Here is a 12,744-nt window from a genome sequence, read left to right on the forward strand (position 1 = left end):
ACCTTCTCTGTAGAGAGAAGAGCTAAAATGCTGGAGTGGTTTTTTGTAACACAAGTCTACAGAACAAAAATCAAAGCCTGCTCGGTCTCTTCAACCTTTCTCTGGAAGATCTAAAACACTGAGTCTATGTCCTTTACCTTGAAACCAATGCAATGCTATAATAGATAAAACTGTTCCTTAAAAGCCTGCAAGAAGAGGAGACAACGCATTATTGAGTCTGAAGGTGTCCAAAGTATTTGAACTTGGAATTCTTGCAATCATGCAGAAACACAGCTTTGAAAACTATAATGAAAAAATCAAAGCAAGTCAGAGGTTTTCTCCTGCAAAGACAAAGATACTTACTGGCTTTCTTTTATCGAAAGGCTCCCTTCAGAAATCAGCACTGCAAAAACGTTTGCAGCCTGAATAAGTTCAGTCCTCATAGGAGACAGAGGAACTTTGTAGCAGGGTCATTTTTCCACCTTTACAAGTAAAAGAAAACCTGAAGGTCATGGTTTCTGGAAGCACCTAAACAACAACAAAGTCAAAACTCCCCAACTCTTCCTGCAAAACTAGATAATGAGCTCCACAGTATTGTTTTGCTCAAAGTTGGATGGGGTTTTCTAGCATTTAAGACAGTCCATCACTCTAACGCTAAATTTGCTTGCCACCTCAGAGATGCATACATTTCATATGAGGAAGAAGTTTATTAAATATAGTTCAAACTAATATAATTAATAATTATCTTTTACCAAGCATCCAGGCATACAGCTTAGGACAGAAACTGGTCTGCATTGCTGCTGAGTATTACAACAAACCTTTGGGTTTATTGCATTCATTGGACCGTTGGTGGCATAATCCTTCAGCTCCAGTGGCAGCGCAGGGCAGGTTGTGATTGCAAATGATTCAATCAAGAGACACAAAAGAGGTCAGCTGTAGCCGTCCTGTGGCTAGTCTTGAGACAGCGTATGCAGTCCGTCCCACTAACAGGCCAAAAAAAAGTGCATTACAGAAGCGCCCTGCATGGACCGAATGAGGTCTTGTCTCAATATTTATTCATACAGGCAATAGTCCTCTTTCAATGGTTTCAAAGGTACAAGGGAGAAGAGCAACAAACGATGGGCAAACGGCACCATGATATATGCCTCCTCTCTTCTTTGGAAATGACACTAAAAGCAAAAGGTCACTCAGTAAAGGTCATTTTTTGCTTAAAAATGTACTAGCCAAGACAGAAAAAGAACATCAAAAAGAGCAGATTTTTGAAAGGTGTAAACACATCTAACTTCTACCGAAACCAGTCCCAACCCTCGGCACTTCCAACAATTGCTTGACTGCATGAGGTGGTCTATAGGGGATTTTTCATATATTTTCCATGCTTGCTCAGTACTCTGCAACAAAGAAAGGGTTGTTAATGAGGAACAATACCTATGCTGTTTGGAGGAGACTGATCTGAGAACAAAGGGGAAGGAGTTAGAGGGATGATGAAAAAGAGCACAGCAGGGAAAATCCTTCCAGAATTAAAAAGGCCACAAGAACTTTGCCTGAACTAGTAGTTGTTGTTTTTATTGGATTATTTTATGGGGTTTTATGTTGTTTAATCGAAGAAAGAAAATGGATGCCATAAAATATGCAGAGCTAACTGGGGCTACAGAGTACATTGCTGAATATTGCCAGTAATGCCATTTCCCCTTTACTGTCAAAAAATAAAAATATCATTCTTTATATCCCTGTTGCACGGAACAGCGGTCCTCTCGTGCTTGCCAATCAATCATCTTGGTGTGCACCTTTACCTTGAGCAGTATGTGCTAGGACGGTGAATAAGGAAAGCTCAGGAAATAATCTCCCTTTACACAAGATAGAATTCTATTTCCAGTATAGCTCAGATCAGTACTTTCGTTGAAAAGGCAGCACCATATATTATATCAAAAAAAGCATTTTTCTGTTGCTAGTGAAAACATTAGTGAGCATTATGATTATGTGGTTTGTGCTCCAGGCACCAGTGACCACCAAGCAGGCTAATCATGTTCGAATTCTGACGAGAACAGGCCCTCTGGCTGGGATGAACCATCAAAGACTTTCCCCCCCCTGTTTTTTTCATTCCGTTTTCTTTACTGTAAGATTTTTCCTCAGCTGCAAACAACTTTCCAAGATTCTCCAAGAGAGTAAACACTTCACAGAGAAATTATCAGTCTCCAGGTTGTGTTGCTCAGACAAGCCCTAGTTAGCCCTTTGGTTCCTGTCCCAGTGGGCCTTTATCTTTGAAAGCCCCAGTCTGGTTTCTACGCATGGTGCTTCTGAGAACCTTTCTTGAAGAGTCCCTGCTGGTAGATCTAGCTTTTCCCAAAGACTCTTGGGACCCCTTTGGATCTCAGCAGGTTTTGCAAGCACTGACTTAGGACAAGTCCCAAGCTTTGTTCCTTCTCTGAGCAAAGCCAACGAAGATTACGCAGCAAAGGCTGACTGGGTCTGTAATCTAGTACAAGAAATTGCAAAGAAAGTCTCACAAACAGAAACAGTGCCAAAGCGCTGGCTCTCTGGATTTGTCTGTGATATTTCTAACCAGCAAAATAGGGAGACCATATTTCCCCTCTGAAGCCTCAAGTCCCAGCCTCCGCTCTGCAAAACTGGCCTTAATATTGTTCCAAAAGCTGTGACAGATCCTGGCAGACCCAGAGCCTGAGATGGCCAAAGAGGTCAGGAGGAGGCAGCCCTCAAAGTCTGTTGCTCCCAGTGCTGCTGCAGCTCAGCATGCTTATCCAGCCTTGCAAAACTGTCATGAAAATTTACCAGCCATGGCATAAAAATTGCTTGCCGTTTACCACAAAGATTGATGATAATGCAAGAAACTAATGGCATTTTACTTGCTTGTCAAAAGAAATTACTCACTCTGGGCCAGCAGGATTGGGGAAGGATTCTTTAATCCTTGCAGCATTTTTTTTAATTAAACTCTAGTGTTTGCAGGGCTGAAGACCAGTCAGTCAGACAGCAACCTGCTTCAGGATGAATTCAAACGTGATATAGCACATAGGCAGATTGGTAAGGCAAAGCAATAAAACAGAGAGAAAGGCAGCCGCACACTGTGCTTCTGACTTCAAAATAAAGTGCCACAATTTCAGGGGGCCAAATCTGTTTCCATACCTTTACTCTCTAATGAAGATCTAGGTCCCGGCATTGTCCACGTAATGAAGAGTTGGGGAACTAACAGGACAAAAAGGCCGTAATCGCTCTCAGAGGCAATGCGGTGCAGCAAGGAAGGGAGAAGCGTGAACAGCTGCTACAGCCCCTGCTCCTGCCCTCCTCCTCTCCCAGTGAATCCTTGCTTGACCATGATTAAACTCTTCAAATCCCTGGAGACGGTCGAGGAGGTGGCTGCAGGTACACGGGTCTAGAGGAGAGGATGGTAGAGAAGGGTCTCTGCTGCGTTCCCCCTACCCGCAACGCACAGGCTGGAGCCAGAGACCCACTGCACATGTCCGGCTGATTTTCACATATGAAATCAGTCCAGCACAGCCCATGTACCTCAGATTAACTGCATAGAGTGTTACCTGCTCCCGTACAGCAGTTCTTGGCTGCTGACGGATATTCAGCAGGTCTGCATGCATGGGGGAGTACAGGGGGTCATCCACTTCCTAAATCAGTATGGTTGATATGATTGTTCCCCTCTACAGCTTTCCATCTCCTTCCTAATAATACTAATACTAAACCACTAACACTTCCCCTTCCCTTTATTGTTGCAACTGGCCTGTTTACCACCAAGACTACGTTGTTCTGGTTTTGTCTGCAGCACCGCAGTTGCCCCAGCATGGATGACAGATCACTGTCATGGTTCAGCTATGACATTCTTCATTGCCAACATGAGTTACTTCGATAGCTTGAGGGCAGAGGATATTCATTTATTAGCAAGCAGGTCAAGGGGCTTCGTCATCCTTTATTGGGAACGTGTAAGCCGTAGCACAATGGGGCTCCAACACCTAGCACTGCCTCGGGGAATTTCAGTAAGACAAGTGGTAAGGGACATCACACAGTGCTTTTGTGGGTAGCAACGATCCACTCTTGTACGTTTTTGATTTTGGTTAGCCCGTTTCCTAGACCAGCCTTTGTCATTCAGCTTCTATACGTCCTCAGAAACCAAATGAAAAAATGGCTCTGCGAAATGTCACAAACACAAAGGGGGAGGAAAAAACAACTCATTTCAGAAAGGCTATATGTTTCTTAGGTGCTAGCTACTAAAAAAGTCTCTTGAGCTTTCAGCATTTCAAAGCATATACTGTGTTTGCAACAACAAACACTTTAAAAACAGGCTTTCACATTGGGGAAGTTGAGGGGCACTGAATCAACTATCTACAAAGAGGCTACGGTCTTTTATAATGTATTTAGTGGTTTTCAGTGAGAAATGCTCACAGTGAGATACTGTGTCCCACTGAGCATTAAGCACTTTCCATTCCTGTTCTACAGGCTGCTTTTTTAATTCTAACTAGTCCCTAACCCTGTTAGTCATGAATTTGCAATTAATGAGCCTTGTTTAGAGGATGTGAATACTGAAATTGTTCCGATATACAGGTTCTAACCACAAAAAGACAAGCTCATTCAGCAAGGGAATCTGTTGTGCTTAGGGGTATTCCAAACCTTCAATAAAGGAAATCAGCTGTTAAGTCATTTTAACAAGGGGCAGCATGCTGCGCTCTTCACTCGGAGGTGCCATGCGATGGTCTCACAGTTTGGCATCTGGGGACAAAAGCATCTTCATGCATTAAGGATGCTTAACATCTGCTCATAAATCTGGGGCCAGGCAAAAAATGACTATGACTGAAAGAAGAATGTTGCAAGTGTGATTTTCCACCAGAGCTCTTAACTATGAGAAACAAGCACACGTACATGCATACTTCTGATTTAATAAAGCACAGGACCAATAACCTAGGGCTACGGTAATTATGACTAGTTATGCTTGAGCAGAAAAACAGCAGCTCCTGCTGCTGGGGGAGAAGTAAAACAAGTCCCTTAAGGGCTCTTCTTCTCTAAGCCTGAAGGGAAGAATTGCCCCAGGGAGCCTTCCTCTCCCAAGGAGAGGAGCAGATTTTCTCCTCGACTGGGGACATCAGGCATGGGTAGGACAACTCTTTGCTCTGGCCTCGACAACAGGGGCTGTATGCAGCTCCATCAGCCCAACCTTCTTGCTGACATTAGAAAATGGATTTCTCAGACCATGAAAAAAATCTGAGAAAAGAATGAAAACCAAAATGACAATATTTTTCATAAAATTAAACACTCCACCATGTGCCCATCAATACGTAAACAGTTCATTCTGGGGCGGGGGGGAAGCTCAATTATATTTGAAATAGTTTATAAAATACAAAGTGGAACAAAGGTGCGAGGGAACACATTCTAAACAAAATGATAATAATTTCTCACTTAGAAGCATAATATGGGGTTTGGTTGTTTCCCCCCCCCCCCCCCCTTTCAGGTCTTTTTCACTCTCTTTCATCAGATTTCATCAAGGTGTCCATGATTCTTGTGAACACATTTGTTTCACAAATAGCACCATTTGACAAAACATTTCCCAGAAACTCTAATATCCTCCGAACAGCCTCTACACCAAGAAGCACAACTCCCTGTTCTGTTATAGCACTCGCTTTCAGACACCTTTCAGGAGGCTAACCCTGGAGACCAGGAGATTAACTCCAGGAGACCAGCCCTTCCTCCCCCACCCCCATCCCTCCCCAGCTATTCAGAAAAAAATGACCAGGGCAGATCTTAACACCTCTTGAAGATAGAAAGTTTAACTATGCTCCTCCCTATTTCATCTTAAAGAGAGCCAGCCCATCTCAGCAGCTTCTACAACTGTGAAACCTTTATTTCCAGGGCGCTTTTCATTGTACTGCTCAGATATTCAAAGGCTCGTTAAACCTGGAGGAAATTCCCTTTCCCTGAGACTTAGCATGGAAAGGAGGTGGAGGAGGGAAGGTTAAAGTTATCTTGTACTTTAAAAGACAGAAAGCCAGTCTGAGAAGGTTTCTTCATAAATCAAACTCTCACCTTCTGAAGAATCACCAAAGTTCAGCTTTCAGATCAGTCTCCAGCAGAGTTGGTGTTTGCGGATGCCTGCATAATTGTGGTTGTAATCATTTCCTCCAACAATTACTATCACTATATCTGACCTTATCCTAGAGTCCAGTACCAAGGTATTAAAGCGCCAATATATTCCCAGGCAAGTAATTGCTGATATAAGACCACGTTCTCAATTACTCACATCTATAGCTTGAGGATATGAAAAGATAAGACAATATTTTGCTGGGGCTGAGGTTTTTTCCTGATCTGATGCGTAGGATACAAATCATCCGATTTATTGATGAAGAGCTCAAGCTGCAAAACCACCATTCACAAAAACGCTAAATATATGGGCAAGTTCCTTTGATTTTAACTGATGTCGAGGTGCTGCTCAATTCTTTCCTGGTATAGGTGCTTTCCTGACTTGATTCTTCACTGTCAAGTTGTCATCCTCAACTAGCTTCAGGTACAACTACTTTCAGGGATAACATTGTGCCTGCCAGCATAGCAGAGCTTCAAAAAGTGGGCCTTCAAACCACAGTCTAACACTCATCTGTTAGAAATGCCAATATTCATCCCTCTTTCTTACCTCTGTAGAATTGTGCAACCTCAGCAGTACCATAACAATCAAGGTTAAACTTACTACTGGGAACATTTTATCTGATTTTCACACTGGGAAATCCCTTCTCTACTATACATTCCTGCAATCAAGATCTAAATCTCTGCAGTTTTAGGTGAAATTAAGTAGCTAATATCATACCCATTTGCTATTTGCAGCCATCATAGTGGCTGCAAATAGCAAATCAAGATATTAAGGGAAGTCATGGTTCAATTTCTCTGCATGCAACAGGTGAGATATATGCATTGGGAAAGGGTAGATGTGGAGAACATAATAAACAGTAACAGTAGCAGGTGAATATAAATGCAAAATGCACTTCTTTGTATTTATTACATTTTTTACACCTAAATCAGGCAGATTTCATTCCACAGATTGAGACTGATCTGAAGTAATTTAGTGGGAGGCTGGTAGTTGAAACATATAATCGCATTCCTAGAACAATGTAATTACATTGAATTTAATCTGATTTCCTGCCACTGGTTTAAAAGTGCAGCCTCCTCCACATTTTCGATTTACACTGAACATGACACTCAATGTAAGATTACTTTTACCTAGTCAGATAAAGTATTATATAATGGGAAAAATTACAATAAGACTCCTTGAATCCCCAAGATCACCACACAAAAAGATGTCAGTCATGGAAAACCAGTATGTTCAAAGAAAGTATTAAGACCAGAACATTTTACTAGTTTTAAATTTCTAGGAAGATGCAGTCTCAACAGATACCCTTGATTTGAGAATTCACTTTCACTGAATATCTCACAAGGAACAATTCTGTTGATCTTAAGAACTTGTGCATGCGTTAGGTCTGCTCTATGGGGAAAAGAAAGCTGAAGTGAAATTTACTCTTACCAGAAGAGTTTTGAGGTTCTCATATTTCATACAGGCTAAGGGTGCTATATTAATGACTTTTTGTACTGAACAGACTAATAAACAAACAGGGCAAGTCATGCCTATTGAGCATAGCTGGGAAGATACTGAAAAAAAAAATCACTGAAATCTGATTGCAGGCCAAGAATTTGAATCTTAAAACACGTAGAAGGCCAAAGGGCTGAAATTTTATCAAATTTAGGAATTAAAACAGCCACCTAAATTGATATTCACTTAACTCCTAAAAATTATTAAAAATCTGATCAAGAGAGACAAAGTGTGCAAGCCAGTGGGCACTGGGAGAGCCCACACTGGCAGCCAAAGCGTACTCCACAAACGTAACCGTTACCATCACGCTTATATAGCTGATCAGGTGAAAACCTGCAAGACTACCTAGCATGAAATAATTCATGTAATCTCTTTACAGACTAATTTCCTAGAGTAGCCAAACTTGTAAAAATCTAGCCATATTTACAATTGATTTGCAAAAAGAAAGAAAATTGATTAAATTGATCAAAAATGCTATTTACTGCCAGTAGTTCTTTTAGCTTTCTGCACAATATTTCAACATTTACATGCCTTCATTGTTATAAATAAGTATTGGAATATAATGGATAATGAAACAGTTGCTGAAAGACAATAAAAGTGTATAAGATTTTTTTTTTTCCTGAAGACTAATGCAAGTTTGAATGAAATAAAAGTTTTAAAGCTGAGGACTTTTATGAAAAGTGAACGAACAATAGATTTAAAGCAGTGTAATTATCGATGAATCACAATTCTATGGAAATGGCCTGGGAGCGCTACGAACGCATTATGCACTGTGCTGGGGGAAGGGAGAGCGAGGGAGAAAAGGGGCCATTAAAAGGAGCAAATCCTGCAGCCCACGCGCAGATAAACCGTTCTGTATTTATCCAGCAAACTCAGCTGCATTCAGAGCATAAAGCCAGAACCTGAGACTCTTCCTTCCATGGAAGAGCAGGACCAAAAAGGCAGGAAAATCTCAGGATGCTGATGCTAGAAAGAAGCCAAAAAGGAGACGACACCTTTGAGCTGCGCGTTTTGACGCCGTCAATGCAGCTCGCGGACGCTCAGAAGCCACAATTCGGGGTGCTGCAGGATCGGATGCTGCTGCCGGCCCAGCCCTGGAAGGACAGGGCAGCTCAGGTGCGTGGGAGGTGCGCATGGAGCAGCTGCCCTGTCTCAGCAACACGCAGGTGCACCACTTAGCAAGGCAAGAGGTTGGGAACGGCTTCCATAACCAGGTGACATTAGACCAAAACGTGAGCAATGAATACAAACGTGTTACAAAAACTGGCGGGAAGAAGAAAGGAAACGCTTCGCCTGAGCATCTGCAGTGTGCATTACTGATGACTCAGCAGCCAGAAGACCTCAGCCCACAGAGAGGATAACAGATCTGTCATCTCCCTGGTAGGAAGAGATTAGAAGAGGGTTGAGCAGAAGCAGCGTTTTTACTCTGCGTTCACCAGCTGAGCTCCCGCACGACCGCACAGGCCCAGCAACACCTGCAGGAGAGCGGGGCAAGCCCAGCGATGCCAGCTCAGATGCACTCAACCCCAGCGGGAACAGGGCTGAGGTTTCTCTTCCAGAGCTGGAAAAGCTTTCCAACAGACTCTACTTTTTGAGATTTCAGTTCCTTGCTAAGGATTCTTCAAAGAGCAAATACGCTTGCAGAAATTATTTTTGAGTTGCAGCTTCTAAAAAGGTACCCCTTTCTACATCAGGTAGATTAGCAGCAGAGCCTGTTAGAAGTTACGGTCTTAATTAAAAACAGTAAGGTACTAAGTAGATTCTCCCTTTTGTTTACTGAAAAGCCTACTTTCTTCAAGGTGACTTGAGACCACAGGCAGTTTGCTTAAACGATAAGAGATTTGCTGAATGTGGAAGGGCCCTTTTTCATCTCTGATTTTACTCCACAGTTCAGAAAGAGAATTCTGTGAAGGGCAAACAGAAACACTGCATGGGTGTCAGTACCCTTATTTGGTTAAATCATTCAATTGCAAACCAGGACTAGCCAAACAGAAACACGATCATTCAAACTCAGACAAAAATAGTCAGAAACAATAAAAGTTTTAGCTATTGTAGGATTATTACTGCATTAGATAGGAGGTCCACCCAGCTATTCAGGATCAAATAACGTGAATGCAGTGGTACTGATACTGTTTCATTATGCAGCAAAAGGACCAAAAATCTCCGCTCATCCCATTACAACAGTTACATATTCAAATTTCTTTCTGGAATAAGTGCAAAGTTGCTTTGACTGATTGACATTTCATCCCTTAATATGTTCACAGTATGTCAAGGAAAAACTTGACTGAATCCACAATGCGCTACTGATTGAGTTTCTAATAGGAACAGTTGTCAGAAGGACTTGTAAGGATAACTCAAAACTACATTTGCTTGTTGGCAGAGGACTTTCTGGGACACAGAGATGGCCCCAGAAAGATGGTCTTCCCAGTCACCACCAGCCCGTGCCATGGCAGCTGGCTGCAGTCACCCTGCCTGCTGCACAATAACATTTCTCCGAGGCTGGACACATGCAATTACGGAGTTGAGAAACACTTCACTGAAGATTCATGAACCATGGCAGTGGGAAAGGAGCTGGAGACCAAACATGGGGCAAAGCTCCCTTTTACCCCATCCTGCCACAAGGAAGACCCCTGCATACAAACCACTTTGCCAGAGAGCTGGAGGGAGACTAGAGGACACAGGAGGTGGCACAGCCCAAAGTCAGCATCTACCCTAGCTGAAAGCAGGGACAGACGCCAAGCAAAAAAAGCACAAGAAGAAACTCAGCTCAAGCCTAGGCCAGGACAGTCCTGCCTGTCATGAAGTCAGTCCCAGAGGGCAGCTCCCTGCTAAACTTAGTCACTAACTACGAATGGAAACAATTCTGTAGAGTTCTCCTTCACTCATGATCCCTCCTCTGAAATTGTCTCATTCCTAAGGGCTTCAAAGATACAACTTTCAAATAAAGCTATATCCAAATTCCTTCTCTGCAGATGCCTTTAAGACCATGAAATGACCTATCTTCAGCATTCATGACATGGGTAAACAGGATCCCCAGCCATCTCCATCCTGTTTTAATTAGGCAAAGGGAGTTAAAAGAAAGCAGTGCTCTTCAATACTTGAAACCAAGAGGTTTTGATTAAATATTTAAAGTTGTCCTGATTGTTAGAGAAGCAGCTTCTGCAAAGAGAGTGCAAATGTTGCAAATGTTTTGCAATATGGTTGCCGGCAGCTGGAGGCTCCAAGATGCCCATTTCACTCAGAAATTTTCCATTTCAAATGCATTTGGCAGTTTCTTCATGGTGAGAAGTGCTTCTCAACATGTGAACTTTCAGAAAGCTGCAATGAGTGAAACACATGTGGCTTTTCTTAAAGCCTGGGTCAAAGCACAATTTCCCAGGTTTCTGTAAACACTCCTCTTTTTAAAAGAAGGTGCTGTGCCTTACTTTCTGCACTGCTATTAGGTAGCAGCGAGGCTCCTGTTAGACCAGACAAAGCCTTTAGTCAGTCCTATAGAATATTCACAAGACATGAAAAGAGCAGTGGGAAGAATTAGCTTAAAAGAGCATTCATTGTATTTCCCTTTTCTTTAAGCATAATAACGTGCAACAGTTCCTTGGGCATTGAACGGACAATACTATTAACTCTTCTTGTGCTCCTGCACTTCAACCATTTATATTTACTGTCTTCCAACTAATCACTGCCTAGATGTTGTTAAAAAAATCCATCAGGCACTACAGGCCAAATCTTGAAGTCCCCATCCTCCCTTAAATTAGTTCTTAGCTAGATTTTAGCATGATTAAGCATCACAGAATTTTTTCCTGACTGATACCTGAATAAGGAACACAAGACTTGGCCCTGATCATTACCATAATGCTTTCATGTTTTCCACAATGCCACTCACAAGTCTAAATATATGGCATACAAACTCTGCAGGGAATTAATGCAAAGTATCTGCATTTGTACTAGGAAGCAATCAGTGACGGAAAAAACAAAAAAACAAAAACAAAAGGTATTTGAAATAAACCTCGAGGAAGCATTGGCAGGAGCACTTCTGAGCAACTTGCCATTTAAAGCACACATGGGACAAATTCATCTCAAGAGTCACTTCAAAGGGAATGGTCAATAATTGAAATTAATTTGGCCCTGGGTTTCTGCCTCAGAGAGGCAGCCTCCTGCAGCCAGAGCAACGGCAGCAGATGATAGGAATCGGATCAATAGAGCCCACCTCTGCGGATATTGCCAATTCTTCTGCTATGCTGGTGCCACTGTTAATATGTGGCAACAGGATTCAGGCCAAATTTGCTTATCGGCTCTGAACCATGAGGCCAGCTGGCAATATGTGCTGAATGGCCCTCTTTTGAGGATGTCATCTTTCTATTTATATTACCTAATTCTACTTCTCCAACTCCCTGTGGCAAACCAACAGTTGAAATCATATAGTATACGCTAATAGGGTTATATAAGTGTCCATTTGCTGCACATATGCTATCCCCCCTAAGGCAAGCGATCACCATGATTCTTTGTAGCAAGAGAGGTTCACCTTCCATTTTTGATGTCTCTGCATGTCAAAGTTTCAAGACACTTAGGAAAACGTCTTGTACCCTCCTCAGAGGGAGACGTGTGCAATTTGCTGAGCGAGGAGCAGGCAGCAGCAAACCGCCGCAGAGGCGGAGCAGAACCCAATGAGCGGTCTCGGGGACATCTCCTGCCCCTTGTCTCCCCCTTAAAAGAGGGTTATGCTAAAAAGAGAGCGGGGATGCCAGCTCCACATGTTGCAACTTTCAGAGTATTGTAAAACAGACACAAGCTTCAAGGTTTTCTCCCAGGCTAATTCCTTGAATTGAAAGCAACAATTTAAAGTTGTTGTTAAACAACAACTTTTTAAAGTCGTTGTTGAAAACAAAATTGCCTGAATGAAAGCAACAATTTTCCATGGTAAGTGCCTCATGCACCAGGCTGCAGCGGGTGCAAGAGCCCGCTTCTGTCTCTTGATGCTTCTCAGCCTTCACCAGCAAGATTTGAGTTTTCAAGCTAAATTTGTTTCTGTGTCCTCTTCTGGTTTTCCCAGCATCACTCTCCAACTCCAGTTATTTTTGTCATGCAAAGGCATAAAAACTTAAATAAGCTACTAAGCTGTTTCAAAGCAAACTGGTTGTACAGATATGGGTACTTCCTTTGTTTCAAGTATTTACCTTGGACTA

The 12,744-nt window shown here is 42.4% G+C and overlaps 1 protein-coding gene across 6 annotated transcripts in view; it reads right to left on the reverse strand.

Moving 5' to 3' along the window:
• TMEM132B (transmembrane protein 132B) overlaps positions 1-12,744 on the reverse strand; it is a 266,859-nt gene that overhangs the window by 161,218 nt on the left and 92,897 nt on the right. The window lies entirely within an intron of this gene.

Source organism: Struthio camelus, chromosome 17 (assembly GCF_040807025.1).
Source record: "Struthio camelus isolate bStrCam1 chromosome 17, bStrCam1.hap1, whole genome shotgun sequence".
Lineage (NCBI taxonomy): Eukaryota > Metazoa > Chordata > Aves > Struthioniformes > Struthionidae > Struthio > Struthio camelus.